We start from the raw sequence: 26422 nt of genomic DNA, 5'->3' as shown, positions 1-26422 counted from the left end.
TCATGTCTCCTTTTGGAGATTTGATTTTGGAGGGTATCAGTATGAACAAAATGGCGTTTGGTTCACTTTGATCCGATTGTTAGAATAAGAATTATAACAAATTTCGTGAAAAACAATTGCAAAATAGACATTCGATGGGGTTTTCTCAAGTATAACTCAGCTTTCATACGTGTTATTAACTTTCAAAACCCTTCATTTTTAAGATAATTGTTTCAGCTTTTAAAAAACTTTGAAAGATTGATTTATCTTTATTAATAAAAAAGAACAATTAAACTTTAACAATTTCACTAAAAAGTTGAGAATTAATTTGTTTATAAGAGTTTTAAACAAAATTAAGCTATAAACTTTGAAAATCTGGCTAATGGAAGTTATATAACAACTCAAAACGAACATTTTAAGCTTTTTTTAAATGTTTTTATGTTAATTTTTGATCAAGATATGGATCTTTTAATATCGCGATCAGCACGCAGTGAATGCGGGCACGCGTAGACCGCGCTAGTAAATCAATTTTCAATATCTCGGCAAAAAATTAACATAGTAACATTTAAAAAATCTTAAAATGTTTGTATTGAATTTTTCTGATCTGTTTTGATCTTAGTTGGTCATTCAGAATTATGTCTGTAGTTTTTAATTTGTTGATTTCATAGATTTTAATTAACATAGCTTAAGGTCTTTATTTTGGATGTGAAGAATTTGAAATTCGTCATTAACAGGTTCACTGCGTACGTAATCTAATAAAAAACATGCCAGGTGCTAGGAACTTTGTTTCAACAAACAATGATAAGAGTTGGTTGTTGGTATTTTATATGATGTTTTAGACATTATATGTCACATTTGGGAGCAAATGTCAAAAGGACGCGGATCCGCACCGTTTGCACCACACTTCAAATTTTCACACCAAATGCTAACGGACATGGATCCGCGTCTTATTTTTTAAATTAAAGGCTACAAAAAAATTATGTTTTATTTGAAAAGTAACAAAACATACACTAAAAATAATATAATAAGAGCAACTTGAACGTTATAGGTAACAAATAGTACAGAAAATACACCAACCAGAGTAATTTTCAGTCTTCATGGTATGTTACGAACCATGCGCCTAGGCAAAGACCAGGTTTGTCAGTACAAATAAGAGATTCATAAATCGTATCTTTTCTTTTTTTATTCACTGTACACACCCTGCACTTTTTACGTTTCGTTTCTCCTTTTGTATTTTTCTCAGCTATTTTGCTCAAAATATGCCGTTCAAACAAGTTGTTCAATGTTTTAGGAACATTTTTCTGATGAGAGCGTAGTAAATTTCTCATAATTTCTAGTCGAAAGACATAAAGAGTTAGTTTTGTTCCAGAATATTTGTTAAATAAAAAATAAGAGTTTACTAAAATCACTTGTAGTAATTTTTTGTACCAGCGAAGGGTTTTTCTTTCGCAAGGATAGTATGATAACATTTGATCTTTGCGATCAACACCACTCATATTTTTATTATATTCGGCGATTGGAAGAGGTTTTTTTTTGTTTTCGTTTGTTCTCACATTCTCCCATAACATTGCTGAACTTAGTGGATATATACATTACTTCTCTTTTATCGACCCATTTGCCAACAGCAACGCCGTTTTTATATTTTGCTACTGACTCGCCTTTTTTTAACTTGGCTTTAGTCACTTTTACTGGATTTCTTTGTCTTCTTCCCAGAAGAGTTCTTGTACAATATGTTTTATTCTTCATAAGTGTTTAGGCAAGATCCATACTCATGTAAAAATTGTCCATAAACAACGAGTGACCTGCATTTAGATGTTTGTGCATCAATTCCATGACAACTTTTTTTGAATGGTCTGCTCCGGGGGTAGTATCAAATTTACAAGCATAAACTTTCATATTTTGAACTAATCCGTTAGGTTCAGTACATATATTTTTATACCAAATTTATGGCGCTTATTTTTAATATACATTTTAAAATAGAGACGACCACGCCATAAAACTACTGATTCGTCAAGGGAAAGATTTTTATCAGGCTGATATATGTCATTCATTTTTTGATTATAATAATTTAACAATGGACGAATTTTGTACAGCTTGTCCTCTATAACTTCTCCTACCTCTGGATTTTTGGCAAAGTGCAGACACCGAAGAATTAACAAAAAACAGTCTCTACTCATATTTTCTGGGAAACACTTTACATTAAAAAGACTATCAGTTTTACAAATTTGTTACTCTACATCTGTCTGTAGCACCCGATAGAAATAACTGTTCAGCTCACAGATCCGTTTCTGTCATTATCAGCTATAAAAAAGTTTCATCCGCCAGAAGACGAAAGTAATCGAAAGGTGTCTTACTTTGTGGTGGCTCTACCAACAAGTTGCAACATCTAATAAACTCAAATTGTTTCATTCCATCATGATCATTTTGTCATTCATGTGTATTTGGATTTCCTGCATTTGGATTTAAATTTTCATTGGGTTTTTCCTCACAACCTGCATTTAGATTTAAATTTTTATTCGGTTCTTCCTCGTTTTGCATGGCTTGCACAATACCCGAAATCTCTTCGTCACCTACAAAAATACAAATTTAACACTTTTTTAAACTCACTTGTTTCCAACTTACCCAACTCATCCCCATCCTCATCGTCTGTAGATGGACTATATTCGTCTTCCGATGAAATATATTTATCTTTACTATCTGATTGTGTTAAAAAGTATTCAAGTTCTTCTTCTGTTAACTTTTTAGGGTTTTTTACGGATATTTTTTTACATTTTGGCTGAGAACAACCTGGCTCTGCATTCTCCATCATTGCAATAGTCAAACACGTGTCAGAATAAAAGGTAACAACAAAAGTGACAACTGTGACGTAACTTCCGTTACCTGATGCTACTCTTAGATGCTGATGTAGCAAATAAACGCACAACTCTCGTTCTAATAAAATATCATATTATAAATAGAAGTCATGTTTAAAGTGCGGATCCGCGCCGTTAGCATCGAGGAATGAACGGCCAGGACGCGGATCAGCGCCTTATGCAATGAACCTGATAAAAGAATGATTCTGGTCTAGAGTGCGTACGTAGTATCTGTTTTTCTATTATTGAAAACCCTTTTGTGTTCTGCTATACGTGTCTTAAAAGTTCTACCATTTTGACCTATGTAAGTTTTTGGGCAGTCGCCACATTTAAATTTGTATACACCGCTGTGTAAGTGCTTTTTATTTTGAGTCTTGTTGTTTTTAATATATTTGCCCAGGAGTTTTAATTGTTTATGTTTAAATTGTGATAACTTTTTTGTTAATAAAAATAAAGTAATCTTTATTTTTATTAATAAAAATTTTTTTTTAAAGCTGAAACAATTATCTTAAAACGAAGGGGTTTTGAAAGTTAATCGCACGTATGAAAGCTGAGTTATGCTTGGAAAAGCGCCATCGAATGCTTATTTTGCAATTGTTTTTCACAAAATTCCGGTTATAACTCCGGTTATAACAATCGGATCAGAGTTTACCAAACGCCATTTTGTACATTTTTTCAAAAGGGACAATATTTCTTATGGTAAAATTAAATATATGTAATAGTTTAGGAGATACAATCATTTAAACAATTAAACTGTTAATAACAAATTATCTGACTAGTTCTCAGCCTGGTACCTTCGAAAAATCGAATGTACGCCCCAAAAAAACGTAAAAAACGACAAGGTACCGAGGGGACATAAAAGTGCATACTCATATCCCCCTGCCTCCTAAAGTATTCTAGCGACATTGTAGCCGAAAATGTGTCAAACCTCGTAACGTAAAGTGTAAACTGAATTTACGGCTTTGAACTAGAATTGGGTCGCCGCTGGATAAGGATGGATAGGTAGATGATTCCATTCGTTACGAAGAACACATTAAGCATTTCATAAATTGTTCAGAATCGTATTCACATAATCTAATTCGTTTTTCGCTTTATGGGATACAAAATATAGTCCTGGGTACAAGAATTTCCACATGAAATCCTAGCCCGAACCACCTGCTATCTATTCTGTAAGTCTGAATACCTGGAGTTCGCTGGAATGTTGGGATTAATCCTGGCCTGTCTGTCTCTGATTGGTTTGAATGACTCGCTCTACTATCTTACTGACTGCTGGAAGTAAGTTAATCGGCCTGTAATTTTGCGAAATATGTGGTTCTGTCCTGGCTTTGGTATCATAATTACATGGGCTTCCTTCGAATTGGGAAAAGTCCGTATCTTAGTATTGCGTTTGTTATGTTTGCCAAGTATACAATTGCTTGCGAAGGAAGATCCTCCTAACCTAACCTAACAAAAAAAAAGGAATGGTAACTTGTATGAAAAATTTGAACTCTTGAAACTCCATTGACAGAAAAATTATTATAGATAGAAAACGCGATGACTAAAGTCGGTTCGCTATATTTACGCGGGTTTCGGATTATCAAAATTATGCTAATGACTCATTGATAACCAGTTGCAGTAAACGAATCCCAGAAAATTAGGTAAAAACTGCATTAATGGTCATATTTTAATATACATTAAAATAACATTAGGGTAGGTATAAATTTGTTACAATATTGCAGTTGAATTGATTCTTTGCCAGTGTTGACATTGTATGTTTGGTGGAAATATTTAAAAATGCCTAAACGTGTGTTAGATGTAGATAGTCTAATTTGTAGTGTACATAAGTATTTTACGGATGAAAAAGAAAATGGCGGTCCTTTAAAATCGGTAATGTCTGTTCAACAACTCGTATGTGATGCTCTAGGAATTAGTGAAACCAAACTAAGAGGAGTATTACAAAATCGCAATAATGAACGGCCGAAAGAAGATCACCGAAAAACTCGCCTATCATTGAAAACGAAAGATATTCCAGATGGAAAAAAATTTGAAATTCGTGATACCATTTATCGAATGCGAGCCAACAAGGAACATGTGACCTTAAATACAATTCTCTCGGAATTAAAAGATAGAAAATTTGACGAAATTGGCAGAACAAGTCTATGGCAAGTGATACATAATTTGGGTTTCAAATTTCAAAAGGAGGATAACAGAAAAGCCCTTTGTGAAAGGAGTTCTGTTGTGCATAAAAGAATTAACTTTCTAAGAAAATATTCTAAATTAAAAGAAGAAAGGACAAATTTTATATATTTATACGAAACATGGATATTTTCTAGGGGTGCAACCAAGAGAATATGGCAAGATGATAACGTAAAATCTATCAAACATACTGATGGGGAAGGGAAGCGACACATAATTTTACATGTAGGAGGGAAATCGGGTTTTATAGAAGGTGCTGATTTAATATTTTCATCTAAATCAAAATCAAGTGACTATCACGATAATATGAACACAGAAATGTTTGTAAAATGGTTACATGAAAAACTTCTCCCAGGTTTAAGTGAGCCCAGCGTAATTATTTTAGACAATGCACCTTACCATTCTGAAGTATTAAACAAAAGTCCAACGAATTCTTGGACTGTTATAAAATTAAAGAATGGTTGACAAAGGAACATATACCATTTACACGACATATTTTAAAATCAGAATTATTACGCTTGGAAAATATCCACGCAAAACCAAAAACCTTTGTTGTGGATCAGATTATTGAAAGTTACGGTCATCAAGTTTTACGTCTGCCACCGTATCATTGCCAGTTTAATCCCATCGAATATATATGGGGAATAGCAAAATAATATTATGACAACCATATTGGGCCTAACGGTTATAGCGACGACGCAGTTCGGGAAACTTGGCGAAAGGCACTTTCGAGAAGTGCGAAAGTGCGAGAAACTAATAGAAGATTGGTGGACTCGTGAAAATAAAATAAACGAAATAAGTCCAATCATAATAACAATTAATGGTGATGACAGTGATGATGATGACGATTATGATATTTTTGATGATAATGACTGATTTTCATTTTTGTTGGTAAGTTAAATTTTTTTATTTTTCATTAGAAATTCTCTCCATGGAACAAATATACATAGACCATATTTTCTGTGTGAAGTGTAATATAAAATTATTATTAGGTTTACATTAGCCACATTAGACTCCATTAATGAAGTAATTCTCCTTATTATACTGTCAATTATATAAAAGATTTTCCATTATTATTTAATTAAAAAAAGTTATGGATTATTTTTCATTTCATTTGACCAGTTGATATTTCCCCAAAGAGCAGGTAATTAAAACTGGGTACTTACAATAAAATTTTTAATCCGAAACCCGCGTAAATATAGCGAACCGACTATACGTCTTAAATGTTGCAGGGAATATAATTCCGCATATATTTCAATAAAATTTTTGGCATAAATTGCAATTTATAACTGCTCCAAAAATGTTCCTTTTTTAGAATATCGCTATATGAAAATAGAGCAGGCACACCAATATCTTAACTAAAAAGCTTTTTTATAAAGATAAAATATTTGTTATAGTAGCATGTACAATATATATGAGAGACCCTGATAACTTTGTTGACATTCATTATGCATCGCCTAATCTCTTATTTATTGTTTTTCGGGCCAACACGTGTAGCCAGGTAGGAAAATTACCTGATATTTTTAAAAATAATCCTTTAATCAAGTTTTGTCTATCGTTTCCGGCCTTGTGTAAGAAATGGTTGCCATAAATTTAAAACTTCCTTTTCTATAAGTTCAAACGCTTCTTTTATTTCTTTTTAAATTTTCTGATTAGTAAGTCGCTTTAATCGGTTAAACATTGAAATAATAAATTGAGTTAGTCTGTTGTTGAGATTACGAGTTCAAATAATTTTTTCTATCAATATTAATATTTTCCTGTTATGTTTGTACACAAGAACTTCACTTATTTTGTTGTTGAAATAAATACTATTTCTATGTTGATAGATATTTTTGTCTGATTAGTCTTTTTTGGTTGCTTTAGTATTTCTTGCACTCTTGTTGTTTCTGGTGTTCTTCTTTTCTATTTAGTGTTGGTTAATTAGTGTTTGGCGTATATTTCCTCGAAGTATTTCTTCCATCTTTTTATTATTTCTTGTTATGATTTAGTTATATTCCCTTATTTATCTTTTTTTTTTATTTTGCTTCGACCACTTACGGTTATTTACAACAAGTGATAAAGAAAAATACAACATACATAGACATACATATATACAACATATAAAATATCAATTACAGATAAGGTAAACAATATATTATGTATTGTGTTAAATTTTATTAAAAAAGTTTAAGTATAGATTTTAAGAATTCTACCAAGTCAGCTATGTATTTAAATTCTCCTAGAAGTTCTTTTAATGTTTTTGAAAGATGATGATATATTCTTTTAACTAAATATATTGGACAGTCTATCAAAATGTGCTTCACTGTCACTTTACATTCACAAACAAAACACACTGGTTCTTGTTCTCTTTTCAACAAGTGTTCATGTGTTGTAGCCATGTGTTCTAATCTGAGACATGATATTAGGACTTATGTTGTCGCTTTAAAGGCCAGAAGTTCCAGGTAAGGACGGAAGGTTATACGTACATTTTTGCTTTTAAGTAAGGTTTTAGATCTAAATGTACCGTTGGATTTTCCACTGGTGCGGCTGTACTGGTTACTGCGTACCTAGCTAGACTATCTGCCTTTTCGTAACCATTTATTCCAACGTGTGACGGTAACCAGAGGGACTCTACTGCCAAATTGTTTTGGTATATACGGTATAAAATTAACTTTATCTGCTGTAACGGTGACAAACTACAGAAGACAACTAAACCAAATGGAAATGAAGAGAGAGTTCCAATCAACTAAAGAAGTGGAAAGAAAAATAGAAGAAATGACTTTAATAGAAAAATTTTTTCTATTTTTCTTCCTATTTGTGTGATGTTTTTGAGTCCCGTAATGAATTGTGTGCATTAAAATCTCCCGGTATAATTCGAGGTGTAGGAATCTGTCTTTGAAGATTATATTTGTTATGAGAGGAATACTGAAATATTCATAGTAATTCTCGATAAAAATTCAAACTCCACCACTGGCACGTTCTTGATTTTGCCTAATTTTAGATATGCTTGTATAATTTCTTAAATTATGAACTTTTTTGTTTTTAAAATGAGTTTCTTGTAGACAAATTATAGAAGGAGAATTTTGAGCAATTAAAACTGTAACATTTCTAAACGGGTATAATACCCGTTCAAATTCCACTGTAGAATAAACTTGAATGTGAGCTTATGTAAAAGGTTCTAGGGAGGAGGGAGGAGGCCCTATTGAACTGAAGTTTTAATTGTCTAGTAATTGAATTAATTATTTTATTAAGTACATCGTAATTTCATTTTTCTTTATATATAATGTGGGGATAGATTTCTTTTAACAAATTAAGTAAGCCTAATGTGTCTTCTGTATAAGCTTTAGATAGACTCAATTTATCTGGAAATCCTAAAGCATTTTCAAAAAAAGCAGTTAGTTGTTCAAAATTTAATATCGGTGTTAAGTTTATTAGTAATAAAATCTTTTACAGGTTCCATTCTGTCAGCAATAATATTAAAATTATCAATAGTTTTGGATTTTTTAAGTTTTTGTATTGTTTTTGTAAAATTTTCTTTGGGTTCTTATAAAAGTGGGGTTAGAATTTCATCAAGGTTGCGCTTAGCTGAGTTCGCTTCTATACTAGGTGTATTAGTTATTTCAAGTGTACCAGTACTATCTATTGATATGCTATTAATAGGGCATACAAGTGTTGAGGAATGCTTCGGGATTGATGTATGAGGTTGTGAAACATGTTATGTATTGTTGATAACTGGGTAGTTGTTATAGTTGTATCTGTGCATTAGTTTGATAACTTAGGAATTATGTTAAGGGTGATATTTGGAATGCAGTTAATAATAGTATAATTAACGAAGAAGGTATAGTCGAGATTTGTAATGAAGAGGAATTCGCTGAAGATGATGTGATCGTTACGTCATGTGGAAGAGTATTAACTACTGTATTTATAGTACTAGTCGGCACTGTTGTTGTTAAATTTAGATCTGGATTTGTACAGGATGGACAATTTGCTACCAAAAGGTTAGATTGTTTACAAAAGTAACACATGTGTTTTTCTAAAGATAAGAAAATACGATAAGATGTTTGATTGTAGTTTATGAAAATCGAGGAAGGAATTAGTGTAGCTTTCAAAGGTCTTTCGAAGGTATGTCTTCGAAAGCTCAGTATATGTCTATATTCTGCGTTTGTTGTACCTATTCGTAAAAAAATCATTGGAGTTAAGCGTATGTGTGGAGCGGTAAGCGTATGTGTCGTGCCACCTTCATTTTGGTGTCGTATTCGTAGGGGCAGTGGAGGTGCTAACGGTCGTATGCCGTAAGGCCAGGTAGACCAGGGTCCTGCCAAGTTTTTATTTGGAGGGCACAAAGCAATAGCAATGTAGTGTATCTCGGGTTATCAATTTTATGCTTCCTTTTTGTTCATCCTTATTGTTTCGCGTGTAGTTTTGCTTATTATATCTTCTATAGTTTTCCATATTTCTTCCACAGTCTCCTCCTTATATATGGCCGCTGATCGGTCTATTTTCAGTCTCTCTGTCCTTGTCGCTACAAGAGCTTCGACTTTCTCTCTTTGTCTTCGGGTTTTGTCTCTAGCTAATTTCATCTATATTTTGGCCCTGACTAGTATGTAGTCTGACGATTATGGTTCTAACTACCTGTAGCCAGTTTTTCCATTTTGACTGGATCAATACGTGATAGAGATTTGGTTTCTATATTTTCCTCCCGGATATCGCCATGGTTCTTCTTGTATCTCATTTTTTTATATGTTGACTTGTATTATATTGTTTCCATTAAAATTAAAATTAAAATTAAAATTTATAAACTGGACTCAAGTAGATATGGACAATTATTTTACTTTAGATAGCAGAAAATAGAAGCAATATTGTCTCTGTCAATTACTTATAAACTGTTCAAATTGGTATTATCTCATATTTTCCAGATCTAATTTTGTAAAAGGTAAAACATATACAATGCATTGAATGTATTAACATTTCTTTGTCGTTGTCACAATATTTTAATTATTACGCTATTTTTAATGTTAAATCAAACAGTTAAAGTTGAAAATATGTACGTTTTGTGATTGCTTATTACTTTCACTTCTTACAACAACATGTTCATTTTAATTAGTGATTGGTTATATTTAGAGAAAACTGACAGGTAATGTTTCGATACGAATTTAAAATAATGTCTTATGTTGTTAGTTTGCATTTTGTTCTACCACCCAAATCACCATGAGCTTTTGTGCTAATATTTGGGTAAGATTGTAATATTTTGTCATAATTGTCCTTTGTTTTGTAATTTGAACTCTGATGAAGTCTATAAACATAGACGAAAGCTTATACTTTTAATAAAAAGCACGCTATACGGAGCCCCCGAGTTTTATTTTCTTTCTCACTGTATGAAATAAAGTAAATCTTTTTGTATTTTAATATTCAGTAGTACCTGTTACTCTTTCTTTTGTTTATGTATATATATATATATATATATATATATATATATATATATATATAAATAGAAACTTTTTGCATTACAGTCTTTACAACATATATTGGACAAACACACCAATGCCTACATAGAAGAATTGTTGCACACAAACATAGTGTACAAAACAAGGCATTAAACACAACAGCCCTAGCCATAAAACATTCTCTAGAAAATAGCCATTCTTTTGATTTTGAAAATGTACAGATTTTGGAAAAAAGAACAAAATTACAACAAAAGATGCATATTGGAGATGATTCACATAAAAAAGATCCAAATTCCATCAATAATGAGACTGACAACAAAGATCTTTCCAATATGTATCATAACTTAATAAATTGAGTTGTTTTTTTAAATGCACTCTGGCAGATATGTAAGATACGACCCTGAACCACTCCTATTTTAAGATATCTGTCAGATGTCATCTGTCAATGTCAGATACCAATTTTTAATCCATGTTAAACTTTTTAAAAAAGTGTAAACAAGAAAATTTAATTGTAAAATGTAATGTTTAAAGTTTAATAAAGTGCTAATTGAAAATGGCAAATTTGCCGAAACGTTTAAGCAAGATTTAAATAGTTTTATTTACATCAGACCGACAAACCCAGGAAATAAAAAAGTTTCTATTTAAATACTCAAGGTCAGGAAATAACGAACTATTAATATCTATAATATGTATATATATATATATATATATATATATATATATATATATATATATATATATTCATAATTTGGTAGTACATTTTTCTCGCTTGATATGTTTACATCTAGTTTACTGTATTATCTTGTCTTTGTGTTGACGATCGCTTTAAAATTTTCTAAGCGTAGCGGTATTTAAAGAATTTATTTTAATGCAATAAGCCGCCGGACTACACCTTGTTACTCAACACTAAGAACGAGACAAGAATACGATTACCAATAACCTCAAAGCCTCAGGTAGGTTCTAATACCAATCTCGACAGGTAAAATATTGTGCACACTAACTACTGTTGTATACCTAAAATAGATTATTTTCAAATGGTTCTTCAAAAACGAGTCCCAACATGACTAATTGTGCTATTTTCACTAATTTTGAAGGCCACCTACAAGCAGTTTCTTAAGCATATGAAGGAATATGTGACTAGGTAATCTTTAAACGATGGAAAATAAAAAAAGTTGATAATAATTTTAATCTTTTCTTTTAGTTCTTTTTCTTACTCAAAGAAGTCTTATTTTACTTCTTGGAGATTTGGCGATAATTATTGCTTCAATTTTAAAAATACCCTGCCGAGACCTATATTGTTTTCATTTTTTATCGTATTATCATTTTTATTTAATCCTTTTTAGTAGTTTTTATTGGCATAGCAAATCATACTTAACAAATGCATTATCGTCAATCAGTACATCTTTTTATTCTTCCCTAAATTTTTGCTTAAAAATTTTAAAGTAAAATAGGCCTAACGACCACTCACTACCTGTTCTTCAGGCATGTTTTTCACATTTTTTGTTTATTTTCCTGAGAACAATTTAAAGATTTTTATTTTAATCCTGTTGACTAGATATAAAGATACATGCAAAGTTTCATCATTATTATTTTCGGCCTTGTTTGTTCGCGTAGTTCTTCTTCTTGTATCTCTCTATCGTTAGATAGTTTCGTTATGTTCTCATTCTTATTTGTCAATTTCTTTATTTTTTGTGCATGTTAAAGACCTCGCATTTTCTACCATACTATTCTATTTCAATGCATTGATCTGTTAAATATTTTTTTGGCCTCATTTATCTTTACTAATATTTTTCTTTGTAAATCTTTGTAAAAGTATATTTTCTGTAAATCTACGCTCAACTTTGTTTAGATATTTTAACTATCTCTAGAACACATAGGCGCAAGATCGCAATACGTCAGTAAGACGCGCGCGAGTCGCGCGACTGTCCAGCATAGCAATAACAAAAAAACATTACTTACATTTGCACTTAACACATGGAATTGGGTATACTTTGCACCGCCAACTTGCAAGTGGTGCAAAGTATCCCCAAGAGTAAAAGTTAAATAGGTAAATGGTTTTCAGAAAATGCCCAGACGTTATAAATGGAAACTGGAAGCAGACTAGACTCAGAAGAAGATTTGAAGGCATGTTTGGCAGCAATAAAAGATGGCATGAGTACAACAGTTGGCGCTGAATCGTTTAACATTCCAAGGGGATTTTTTACAAATTAAAAGGAGTAGATGCTAGAAAATCTGGATACCCATCAATATTCTTTTATGAAGAGGAAAGATGGAGAAAATACTCCATGTATGGATTCTGTTAAATCATTTTTAAGTCGTCATAAGGACCTTACTGTAAGGATAGCCTCAAACATAAAAATAAGTAGAGCAGGACTCAATGCAGACCAAATGACTGAATACATAGAAAATTTTAAACAAACATTAACTGGTGTGGAGCCACATGCTGTTTTTAATTATGACGAGACTAACTTAACAAATGATCCCGGACAAAAAAGGTATTAACTAAACGAGGGGTTAAATATCCTGAACGAATTTGTAACTCTCGAAAGAGTAGCTATTCTCTTATGACGTGTAGAAATGCAGCTGGTGAGCTACTACCTCCTTATGTGATGAACAAATCCAAGCATTTGTAGGACACCTGGACTGAAAATGGCCCTCTGATACGCGTTATGCAAATACTGCATCTGGTTGGTTCGAATCACAGTCATTTGCAAATTGGTTACAGAAAACACTATTCTATTGCCCAGGCTTAAAAAATTTAGGGAGAAAAGGTGCTTTTAGGAGACAATTTGTCTTCTCATATTACTGTTCCCGGATTTGTGTCGAAAACACAACATTCATTTTATATGCTTGCCTCCTAAGAGCACCCACATTACACAACCGTTAGATGTTGCATTACTTGCTCAAATGAAAAGGCCTGGAGGAAAATTTTATCTAAATATAAGGAAACACATGTAGAGAGGAGATCAAATGTACTTAAGAAACAGCATGAGATATTAAAGTCGGGATTTAGGAAATCCCTTGGAGCGGTTAAAAACAACTATGCAATCTAATGTGGTTACTGATAGTGATACATCAAATAATAATAAATCAAGTTCGTCCGATATCAAAAACACTTTCATTCGGTATTTAGAAGATAAAAGACAGGAAGCCACACAGTTCAAGACACGTGAGAAGAAAAAGACAATAACTGTTCCAGCATGACAAAGTATTGTCCATTCTGGAATAAGTTTTAATGATCTAACTGAAGCATTTACTTCTACACCTCATGAAGCTGTTGAGCCCTAAATCGTAGATAATTCAGAGGATATTGTTTTGGACGACCACTTTCCACTAGGCAGTGATTCGTCAGATGATAAAATAAATGAGCTGCAAAAGATGGAAGAAAAAAGCGAATTTAATGAAAAACTCCCCTTAGGTTGTCTTGAAATAAATATTGCTGAAAAGTTAAAAACTCTGAGTTAGATGATGTTACAAAAATATTGGTGAGTACGTTTTATTTTTCTATGAAGATCATGTTTACCATAGAGTGATAACAGCAATAGAAAATGATGGAGCGATGATCAATGCCATGGCAAAATCGTTAAAGTTTTGGAAATGGCCAGAAAGACACGACAAAATATGGTATTCGCGGGACAATGTAATTGGCGCCATAAACCCTCCCAAGAAAATTTCCAGACGAGGATTGTACATTGTTCCAGAATGTGACAAATTGTGGTGGTATAAGTTTCAAACTTTGCGCTTTTACTATTGTCGTTATAATAAAGTTTGTTCATTTAAAATGTAGCCATAAATGTAGTTTGGTTTAAATTTAAAAAATTGGGCCGACCAACCTTTTTTTGGATTTAATTGGTGCAAAGTTTAAAATCCTATAGGATTATTATTCACCAGCAAGCATTTTGTAGCCAAATATTATTAAAATATCGAGACAAAGTATTACTTTTCTAGGGTAAACGTTGCATCACTATTAAATCTACGTTGTTCTCTTAATTATGTAATACGCCTTAAAATAGTTATAATAAGAGCTATATTACAACCTGTTCAATAAATATTTATAATAAAAAGTTCAGATCTTCTTTCGAGAGACGTTATATCCATTCTAAAACTAAAAAAGTAACGTGCGAAGTAAGCCTGTTTTACAGTATACCACTTTTCATTGACATTTTCTGATGATAATGTTACTTCCTTTACATCATTCAGATAGATTTGCAATAATTTATTGTTTTCATTTTTGATGGGTCGATGTTTCTTTTATTTTTGTAATATCCAATGTTAGTTTATTTTGTAGCCTTTTAATTTTTTTCAATCTCACGTGGCTATCAGCGGGTTATGGTTTGAGTTAACATCTGCTTCAGTGTATGCCTTTATCATTTTAATCGAGTTGTATCTACTTTTGATTAATATATACTCAATCTGGTTTTTGACTATATGATCTTTGGTATCAGTAGGCGATCTCCAGGTGTACAATCTTCTGTCGGGTAATTGGAACAATGAGTTCATAATTAAAATGTTCACTTTACAGAAATCTACAAGTCTATTGCCCCTAAAGGGACATATTTACTGACAAAACAGTCCAAAATTAGTATGAACATATTGACATTATTTGTTTACGCCGCAGGGGTATCAAACTCGCGGCCCGCGGCTGCATACAGCCGGAGATTTTTTTTGCGGCCCCGTCAATATATCCAACGCAAAGTAAAAATAAAATAGAAATGTGAATTTTCTGTTAACGATTCCTAATTTATATTTCAGCCCTTTGTATTCAGTATCTCTATCATTCAAATCTCTCAAGAATTTCTCTCCAGTCGTCCCTATCCATCGTATTCCTGCGCCAAATACGTATTCCCATATTTCTCATGTCTTCATAATGCCTTAGTACTTTTCTTTCGAAACATCCTAACATGTTTTCATCACTTTTTTTTAGAGTTCAGGTCTCTGAACCATATGTTAGGACTGGGTGTATTATTGTTTTGTAGAGTTTTATTTTTGTATTTCTCGATATAATTGTGGACTTAAGGAGAAGAATGAGCCCAAAATAGCATCTGTTAGCCGTGCAAATTCTGCGGTTTATCTCTGCGGTACTATTATTTTCAGTGTTAAGGAGCGCTCCCAGGTATACAAATTCGTTCAGTGCTTCGATGACGTCGTTTTTTATAATAAGTGATCGTAGGATTTTTGGTTGCGTGCTTATTTTCATATACTTTGTTTTGTTGGTGTTTATTATTAAACCTATTTTTGTATCTGATTCTTTTAATGCTACATACGCCTCTCCTACAGCGTTTTACGTTCCCCCAAGAATATTGATATCATCAGCACAGTTGTGATTTGTGACATACGTATTACTTTTTCCAGAGCCAGATTGAACAGTATACAGGAGAGAGGAACTCCCTGGCGCAGCCCGTTATTTGTTTTAAAAGGTTCAGGCAGTTCCCACTGAATTCGTACTCTACATTCAACTTTTTCAAGAGTTAGTTTTGTTAAATTTACCAACTGATTTCGTATTCCTAGGTCTGTCATTGCTTTGATCATTTCTTCTCTATTCCCAGAGTCATAGGTTGCTTTGTAGTCTATAAATATGTGATGAGTACCAATGCCATAATCCAGTGTTTTTTCCAAAATTTGTTTCAGGGTTGCAATCTGATGAATTGTTGATTTACCATCTCTAAAACCAGCCTAGTATTTTCCATTTTAGCTGGAAGATTATCTATTCCGAGTGATTTGTTTTTGGTCAGTTTTTTAAATGCATCTTTAATTTCAAGAATCGTTGGTGGTTCCTCTTCCCTCTCGTCTTTTCCCCTTACCTCATCTCTTTTGCCTTTCAGGTTTTCTTATTCTTCCTCTGTATTAAGTGTCTGGTCAAAGTATTTCACCCATCTATTCAATACATCTCTCCTTGTTGTTAATAGGTCGCCATTCTGACTTCTGCATTGTCTTGTGGATGCCATAAATTCTTTTCTGTTGATGTTAACTTTCTGATAGAATGCTCTGAATTCTTTCTCTCTGTTGAGGTTTTCTATATATTTAAGTTCCTTATTTAAGTGGGTTCATTTTTTTTGTATCCTCTTTTCTTCTCTTCTCTTTATCTGGTAATTCCTATTTCATCTTGCGCTGCTGTTTTAATGTCTTCCTTTATTCTGCTCCAGTATGAGTCTTAATTTGTCTGACCTTCTTCATTTTCATTTTGATTTTTCAGCCTGTTGATGATGTTTTCCTAGTACCGTTCTGAAATTCTCGCAAAACAAATCACCGACGAATATTCCAGGTAAAATGAGAACTGGAGTATTTTTTTTATGACGTAAATGGTAAAGGTAAAATAATATATTTAATTTGAATTAGAGTCAATTTACCGAAGTTATATAATATTAAACGTCATTACAATAAACATCAATCAAAATATGATAATTACAAAGAGTTAATGAGACAAGAGTAGTTGATAGAGCAGCACTAAAAAACAACTATCAATATTTAGTAAAGTATTGCAAGAAAATGAAAACGCGATATAATACATGCAAGTTACGTCTCGTTTGAGTTAGCTAAACACTCGAAGCCTTTTACGAAAGGTGATTTTATTAAAAAAATGTCCGATTAAAGCTGCAGAAATTGTTTGTCCCGAAAATTCGAAGACTTTTCAAACAATTTTTTGTCTCGTAATACAGTTGCGGAAAGAATTACCGACTTGGCCACCAAGTTAAATGATCAGATCCAGGCAAAATCATCTAGTTTTGATAGTTTTTCCTTCGCCTTTGATGAGAGTAAGGACTTTGGTGGCATAACTCAATAAGCTGTGTTTCTTTGTGCTTGCGACAAGGAATTAGCCATTTTTGAGGAATTATTGGAGCCATACCGATGCATGGTACTACTACAGGGCATGATAGATTTAATAGTGTTTTTAAACTTCTGCAAAAATAGAATCCACCTCTGTCAAAATTAAATTATGTAGCTACAGATGACGCTCCTTCCATTATACATCAAGAAGCACTATGCAGGAAAGTGATCAAAATGGAGAATGTTTTGTCATTATATAAAAAAAGTTATAAAGATCTCTAGGATTAAATCAACGACAATTCACTGCTTTTTTAAGTGAATTAGGTAGTACATATTCGGGTTTATCCTACTATAATAATGTCTGTTAGTTATTTTGCTCCAAGATTCTCACACAATTCTGGGATTGAAAAGAAGAAATATGTAAGTTTTTAAAAACTCAAAATCAAGATACAACTTTGTTCTCCGATTAAATATGATAATATCGAATAAACACTTATCCTATTTAAATTTATTGTTACAAAGCAAGGATCAGATCATTACGAACAATCATAAACTATTTCTTTGGGAAAATCAACTGAAAAATGAAGATTTAACTCACTTTCGAACGTTCAACAAGAACACATCTAACTAAGATGATACTGCATCATATCAAAAATACGCAGAAAAAATTTCAAATCTTAGAACAGAATTTGAAACAAGGTTTAAAGATTTTACTTCTTTAAAAGACAATTTTGTTTGTTTTCTACGATTTTCTAAATAAATATAGACTCAGTACCCAGTAGTATGTAAAGAACAGGGATTGAAATTCAGTGCTACTCAAATTTAAAGTCAAAATTCATTGAAGTGGATGTGTCTGAATTTTACAAATATTTACCGGCAAGATTTGAAAATGCTCGAAAATTCGGATATGAAATTATTTCCATGTTTGGAAATACTTATCAGTGCGAGCAATTATTTTCTGTTATGAATGGAAATAAATCTCCTGTCCGAAACTGTATTAATAACGCTCACGATGGGTGAATTTTGAAAGTAGTCTCGACAATAAAATTTCTCCCGAAATAGGAAAGATAGTAGCAGAGAAGAGATGTCAAGTGTCAGGACGTAAACAGTAATTTAATTTTATATATACCTACATATTTATTACAACGTACAATCAAAAAAATATATTAGTTTTTTTGAACATTCATTCTTTGAAGCCCACCTAAAGGAATACTGGTTCACTGGTTTATTATATTACGTGGGGAATTATCAGCTCCATCTTAAAAACTGTGCTAAATTTTATCAATTATTTTCAATCTGGATGTAGGCAATCCCCATTAAAACATACAAAATACTTTATAAAACGATCGAAATGAAACAAATTATGATATACAACATACTCTTATACTGAAATGCTAGAGTGCGTTACTTAATAAATGGCTGTATAAAAGAAAACATTAGTTTTCAGACTAGTTTTCTAAATACATAGATAGATTAAATAGACAAAATGAATTTTCCTATATAAATTATCTGTTCCATCTATCAGAAATTATTTGCCCGTTTGTTCTTTATAAGTTTAACCCGAAAACATTTCTAGCATTAGCTAACGGGAACGTAATTTGTTGAATGTAGAGAGGGCTTTATTCATGAAAGTCAGCCATGATAATGTCTATGAAATCGAACAGCTGGTACTATTAAATATTTTTGTAGGTACAAAAACACAGACTGGCATAAGGGTCTTTTGGAATAGATCTACATTCATTAAGTATAATTTTAGTATTAACAAATTTTCGTAACTGGACCTGAAATTTTAAAGAGAAACACAAAATAATTCAGTATTAAGATGGATGGAGCTCAAGTTAAATCACTTTCTTCTTCCATCTCTTTTAACTTCAATTAAACCTTCCATAATCAACTGTAGCAAGTTTTCTTTTGATTCAAGACTTTTAATCTCTTGAATTTGTTCTGCATTATGAGTTAACCAAGTTCCCAATTGTTTGTACCTACTTACTATTTTTATTTTATGTTTGCTATATAATGTTTCGTTCTCTCGTCGACATTTTGTGATAACCATGACTTTTGCCTTCATTAAGTTCATTCTGATGCCATATTTGTGACAGTTTTCGTTCAGTCCTTGTAATATATCCACGTCAGACCTAAGCTTATGCCAAATTAGGCAGAGCGTTATTTTATGAATTTCTGATCTCAAAACGACTTTTTATCATAGTCTCTGTTGCTGATATCCCTTTTTCTCTTAAGTCATCTATTAGAGCAACACTTGTGAACTATCTATCAAAATAAATATTTATCTCAGATTAACACGTCTGATAAAGTCTCAGAACAGCTCTGCCACCAGAGCCAAATTTTTCAAGAGCAGGAGGAAAATTGGTAGTCGTTCTCTGATAAATTTCAAAATCTAACGTGATTCCTGATTTTCCAGCTAAAACGTAGTTTTCAGTCCCGTTGGATTTGGTTTTCTTGGAACGTACTGTCTAACCGACACGTAACCAATAAAGGCTCGTCAACGCAAACATCACTGTCGCGAGGAAGCTTCAATATTACTTGATGAAAATTGTTGATAAGTGGTCGAACTTTCCATAATTTATCACTTGTTTTTATTTCATTTGTTATTTCATTATTATTAATAATATGAATATTGTTTCTAAGAAGAAAATATCTGTCTCGGGGTATGTTATCTACAATTATGGCAACTCTAAAATATGTTGACCAATAAAGTTTAATTTTTGGGTAACTAATAACATATAATTGAAGCGGACCCAAAAAATGATTTCATTTCGGCAGCATTAGTATGAAGTTATCGTCCACATTTTTGCAAGTAATAAATTTTTGTAATTTCAGCCATTTTTAACAAAGTTTTCATCAAAATACTGAGTAAAATATTTTATCGGTGTACAAATTTCTTCATCAAATGATTCGTTCTCGTGTGGAGTAAAAAGGGTAAAGTTTATAATTAATTTATCATCTTTGTTTCAGTTAATATTGATATATTGTTGATGTAAGGCTCCTCTACGAGATGAACTACGAATTCCTCTTCTGCCAGCACCTCGACCGCTCTGATTAGGTGTATTTTTTATAACTAAAGATTTAAGCGAAATGTCACTAACAGTAGTGCATCTGCTATTTCTTTCACTGTGACTATCATTATAATTTCCATTGTCTTCTTCTCCACTGTTTTCCTCATTCCTCAGAATCCTCACTGGAGCTTGCAGCATAATCGTTATCACTGTCAGTTGCATTAGCATCACTGTTGTTTAAAATTTTCTCTAATTCTGCGTAAGTTAAAACGGATTTTCTACCTGAAAAGAAATAAAAGTTACTAGTTTATGGAAAAAGACTCAATACTCACAATCTTAAGTAGTTTTTATTATTTAATCATGGTAAATTTTGGGCTACCGGTTTTAAGGCTTGATTTGGAGTAAATCATGACAGACCATCATTTACTCCAAACTAAATTTAGAAGCAGAGTTAACAAAGAAAGAAACGAAACAAAGAACAAACAAACTGGACCTGGAAAAAATGAAGATTCAGGAATGTAAAGAGAAGTTCAAAGAAGAAGTCGCAAATAAGTTAAGGACGCTAGAACTGCACTCCATAGAGGACAAATGGAATAATATCAAAACAGCAGTACTGACAGCGGCAGCATCCACCCTGGGAAACAAGAAAAAGGCGAGAAGAGAAGCATGGTTCGATGACGAGTGCAAACAGGCAGTAGAGCATGAAGCAGACAAAATGTATATAACAAGAAGAACACAGGAAAGACGAACATCATTTAAAGTCGCAAGACAGAAAGCAGACAAGATATGTAGAAATAAAAAAAGAGCCTATGAAAATGGAAAGAAAGAAAGAAAATTTCAAAAATAACGAAATTAGAGGGGCTTACGAATACCTAAAAAAGATAAAAAGTGGGTATAAACCTAAAACAGAAAGTCACAGAAACCTGGAAGCATTATTTTCAGACCCTACTTGGTACACAAGTAGATATGGAAGATGAAATAGGTACGAACTACGTAAAAGAGAATGAAGTAGAAGCTTCACCCATAGAAGAAGTTCTCGAAGCTATTAAGGCACAGAAAAACAATAAAACCCCAGGAGTTGACGAAATAACAGCAGAATTGTATAAGCTAGGTGGCAGCCACCTAGCAAGTCACATCCACGCGCTAATGAAAGACATATGACAAGAAGAAAAAATACCCGACGACTGGAAGAAAAGTATAGTATGCCCGATCTATAAAAAAGGAGACAAACTTCAGTGCAAAAACTACCGTAGAATTTCTCTACTATGTACAGCATATAAAGTCCTCACGCATATTATAAACCAGCGGCACCACCACTAGCAGAAAATATTATTGGAGAGTATCAGATAGGGTTTGGACGGGGAAGATTGACACTGGATCAAATATTTACAGTCAAATAGATCTTGAGTAAATCATGAGAACATGACATTGATGTTCACAACGTGTTTGTAGACTTCAAACAGGCATACGACTCAGTAAAAAAAAAACAAACTCTATAATATATTGGCTGAATTGGCAATACCACACAAACTAATTAGAATCATTAAAGCCACAATGGATGAAACTCAGACATGTGTACGAATACAAAACCACCGGACAGACTTTCTCAAAATTTCGCATGGACTAAAGCAGTGAGATGGGCAGGCCCCAACTTTGTTTAACCTGGCACTGGAGTATGCGGTTAGGCAAATACAAACTGGACGAGGAAACCTACTCATCAACCGAATGGTTCAACTGGCCGCTTATGCCGATGATATTGATATTATGAGTAGAACATCAACAGGAGCACAGGAAACATACGCAGAGTTAAAAACGCAAACAAAAAGGATAGGTCTGGAAATTAGCACAGAAAAAACAAAAATAATGATAGAAACGAGAAGAAATATAGTTCCACAAAACATTATACAAGATTATAAAATTAAAATTTGTGGACGTAACATACATGAAAACACAAACACAATTTGTTAAAATTTAAACACCATTTTGCCCTAAATATTATGTTGTCATTTTAGGGAGATTATGTTATGTCATTTTAGGGAACATAAAAATTTGCCATTTTTGATACGTGTGCTTCAACTGCTTCATTTTGAGTTCTTCCAATGATCAGTATATGCCATTATTTGTATAGGTACTACGGGTAAATATCGTTCCCTTTAAGTTTATTCCCAAATCTCTCATAAATTTTTCTAACACTATGGCGCAGCCCTCTGTTGCTTGTAAATGGTTCTGAAAGATCCCCTTGTACCTGCACTTTACATTCAACTTTCCTCATTGCCACTTACTATTGTTATTAGGAATAAGCCACAATTTAAATTTAAAATAAGTTTATTGACGTTTGGATTTTAACTTCGAAAATCGTTTCCAAAATACAAAACATTAATAAATTAAACAAATTTTGTTTTTTGTTTCTTGGTGAAAAATTCTTCTAATAATTTAATTTTATCTGACTCATTCATATTGATAATTCAGACATATATTATAAATTTTAAAGTAGACGACTTTAAAATGATATTGCCAATATTCCTGTTGCTTCCCTGGGATGATTTTATTGTAAGATAGTTCATTCGATTACATGAAATCAACTTTAACTTAAGAATATCCGTCAGAAAAATCATAGCATGTGATTCGTCTTAAAAAAGACAACCACATGCCATGATGACAGTAAAATTCTCCTGTTTTTCAGCGATGACATAGTAAATCATGAGAAAAAAACCAGGAAAAAACCTCATAATACCATCCCGACATAGTAAGTATTTGGTCTTACATTCACTTTACTCTCAATAAACACCAAACTCTGATTTTGTTTCTTTCATTTATGTAAGTATTATATAAAAACAAAATAAATTTATTAATGAAAGTATCAATCAAGATGTATCTACATTATATATTTTTTCACTATTCGCTACAATTCGTTTTCAGTTTAAATATTTACAATGGTAATTAAAGCGATGTGTGTATGAAATTAACATAAGCGAGCCCCCGTACTAAAGTCCATCAAACCCCGATCTCTTCTGAACTCGAAGACACGAGGAGCGTTTGTAGTGAGAGAGAAAGAAAGACCAAACAGAAACGAGAAACTCGACATGACATGAACCGACCAAACAGTATCGAACGGGATATTGTTGTGAGTGCGCCATATTGCTGCAGAATTTTAGCCTAAAACGGGGGTGTAAAAGAATTACGGGATCATGTGCAATGTGTTATTAAAGTGTTTAACAGTTGAATTTATGAAAACAGTGTGTGGATTGTAGTGTGATATAATTAATCAGATGAATTCGCATTTGGATAATACTCTTACCCACTCCCGCTGCTACCTGTACCTTTATGCGACCGTCAGGTAATACAACCGGAAAACCCGTAGTTTTAATATCCACACAATAGAATGCATGTTACAGTTCTTGTTCTATTCGTTATTTTATTACCTTTTGTTTATATAAAGTTCTAAATGCATTATTGAAATTACTGCAAAGAAGTCTAATTACACGAAGCACTTGTTTTATTTTTCTTTTAATGTTATTTTTAAATCTGACAATGGGACTTCCAAATGTCTGTAAGTCAATACGAGTTTAATCTGTGTTGTTAATTCTTAAAATATATTTCCAAATTTAATTTAATTATTTTGAAGTGTTACTCAAATATAGTAACTTATATGGGTATAAAATACCACTGGTGAGTTTCTACAATATAATAATTAGAATAAATACAATTCTTTTACACATTATACATAAATATATTAGTACCATAATGTTTGGTTTGATTGAAATCACAACAAAGAACACTATCTATATAAATAGCATTCACTTTATTCTTGTTTTGGTGTTATTTTTGTGCCTGATGCGATTTATCAAATGTTTTGCTAGAAGGTAATGGGATATTGGGATGCGTTATTAAAGTACTTACCTATTCTTAATCTACTTTTCGAAAAATAATAATTCTCGTTTTTTAATACTTAAATTCTAATGGCGTGAGTTCCTTCCAACCAATAAATAATCTACAAATATTTTCAAAAAATTTAGTTTTATAAGTATATTTCCGTTACAGTAATAACTGTTTTTTTTCAGTAAAAACAGTTTCCCTTTTCTACCCAAAATTTGACACCATCGCATCGTATCTATTTTGACTTCGGAATTTTGTTTATAAAATAATTCCGGAAATAAAATCATATATACATTCGGACTTGTTAGCCAAGTTATGTCCTCATTTCCCCGATCTTGTCTCAAATTGTGTCCTTTCATTAAGAAGTCCTGTACTCTTGATAAAAGGAAGTAAATTTCCTGCATCTGGTTCTTTCACTACCAATATCGTAAAAGTTTTTACAAATTTTACCATGTAGATAATAATTTGTAATAATAGGTACCTTAACATTCTTTATTTATATATTTAAATAATTCTTTATGATTCTTAATATATTTGTCTGAGTTATTTTTGTAAATAATCTAGAACAAAAATATTCAAAAGAAAAAGCACTTCAAAAGAAAAGTACACAGTGGTGTATGTGGCGAGTGCCCAAAAACTGGTTTGACATCGGTCAAACTGGTAGAATCTTTAACAGATGTATAGCAGAACACAAAAAGCAAAAGGGACTACTGCTTTGATTGAAAGGAGCAGACATATGATCGTGACGTTTTACTCTAAATCGTGAATTTTGCCACTAAGACGGGATTTTGCAATCTTAATGAATTGTGATGGTAGGCCAATGTCTATTATTCTTCTTATCAGTTCTTCATGGCAGACTTTTTCAAAGATCTTTTGTGCTACGAAGAATGCGGCTATGGCTATGATTTTAATGGATTGTGTGGGAAGGATAGATCAAACTTGCTGTGTATTTTATGATGATATTATGTAAATCGAGGAAGTCGTCTTTCTTTAACAATAAATTCAACGATCTTCCCGAGTTAATTAGTATTAATTAAGTATATTTGTCGCATGTTCAGAATCCCGTGGATATCACACATATCTAACAATCGTGTGCAGGAGACCATGCACAAAGAGCCAGAATTGATCAACATCATCAAAATGAGAAATAAAGAAGGAAAGAAAAAAGAAAGGCCATATAGTGAGAGGACCTAAATATCGCTTACTCCTGTTGATTATTCAGGGCAAAATCGAAGGAAAACGCTGGGTCGAATACTGGCTGGGTAGACAATGGACAGGTCGACCGCTCGAGAAATTGTTTCACCTAGCCAACGCCAACGCTACAAAACAAATACGGCAAAGAAGACGAAATATATTTGTAAGAATAGGGTAGATGCTCTCAATAAGTTGTTTAAGACATCGACTACTGATATCGAGCCCACGGAATAATTTTTACTATATCGGCAACAATTCTTCGTGGTGGTAATGTTCATAGGGCCAACGATTTGCCGATGGACTTCAAAAAGACGTTTCTGAGAAATATTTCTGGTTCCTATTAAAATATAAAGATTTTCTTACATTTTCGGTAGTTCGTAATATAGCCTGAAGGGAATTTTGGAAGGCTATGTCCTATTTCCAATCTATGGCTGATTTGACGTCAAGTTTTTGCAATATTTTAAATATGTGGCGAGTAATTTTCACGTTTTGGTTTTCGTTTAATTTTTGGTTTCGTCACCAAGGCTATAATTAATTGCTAATTTATTGAGAATTTATTACGGAACGAAAAACATTTATTGCTGTAGCTGTTTCCGAGAAACCAAGGGTATGCTAACTTTACGGTAAAGCTAGCATGGTCATAGGTATATCTCAGCAAGGAAAAGTGCTACATGGCCCATCTTAGAGGCACATTTTATTGATAATTAATTACTGTTGATTGGTATATTGACCAATCCCCAAAAACTATACCATCATCCCCTAGCGCAAAATTCACCTCCGGAAATATCGAGATATGGAACAAAAGCGATGAAATTAGAAAAGTGAATCTCAAGAAATTAATTGATAAGGCTAAGTATAGCGGAATAAGATGGCAGAATCTGCACTCAGTTGGATTTTTATTTCGGGTTGGGCACTTGAAAGTACATACTTAGAAACCCTTTAGCCAAATTTTTAGCTCCCGGAAGCCCCTGTGGTCATCTATCACAAAAAATGTGTTTTTTTTTTCGAAAAACGTTTTTCCTGAGCGGGAAAAGGGTTTTTCCTGAGGCCACCTAGGGAGCTACAAATTTGGCTAAAGGGGTTTTTAAACAATTTATTGTTGCAACTGTTTCCGAGAAACAATGTTTATGCTAACTCTATGGTA

General features: G+C 32.6%; 1 protein-coding gene across 2 annotated transcripts in view; it reads left to right on the top strand.

Annotated features, from left to right (window-relative positions):
• The first annotated feature begins 23327 nt into the window (after window positions 1–23327).
• wnd (Mitogen-activated protein kinase kinase kinase 13 wallenda) overlaps window positions 23328–26422 on the top strand; it is a 184941-nt gene continuing 181846 nt past the window's right edge. For both annotated transcript variants that reach the window (XM_072540992.1, XM_072540991.1), the window contains exon 1: window positions 23328–23545. The gene's annotated coding sequence lies outside the window, so the exon portion shown is untranslated. The remainder of the gene's footprint in view (window positions 23546–26422) is intronic.

The sequence above is a fragment of the Diabrotica undecimpunctata genome, chromosome 8 (assembly GCF_040954645.1).
Source record: "Diabrotica undecimpunctata isolate CICGRU chromosome 8, icDiaUnde3, whole genome shotgun sequence".
Lineage (NCBI taxonomy): Eukaryota > Metazoa > Arthropoda > Insecta > Coleoptera > Chrysomelidae > Diabrotica > Diabrotica undecimpunctata.
This window is presented reverse-complemented; position numbering and strand designations above follow the sequence as displayed.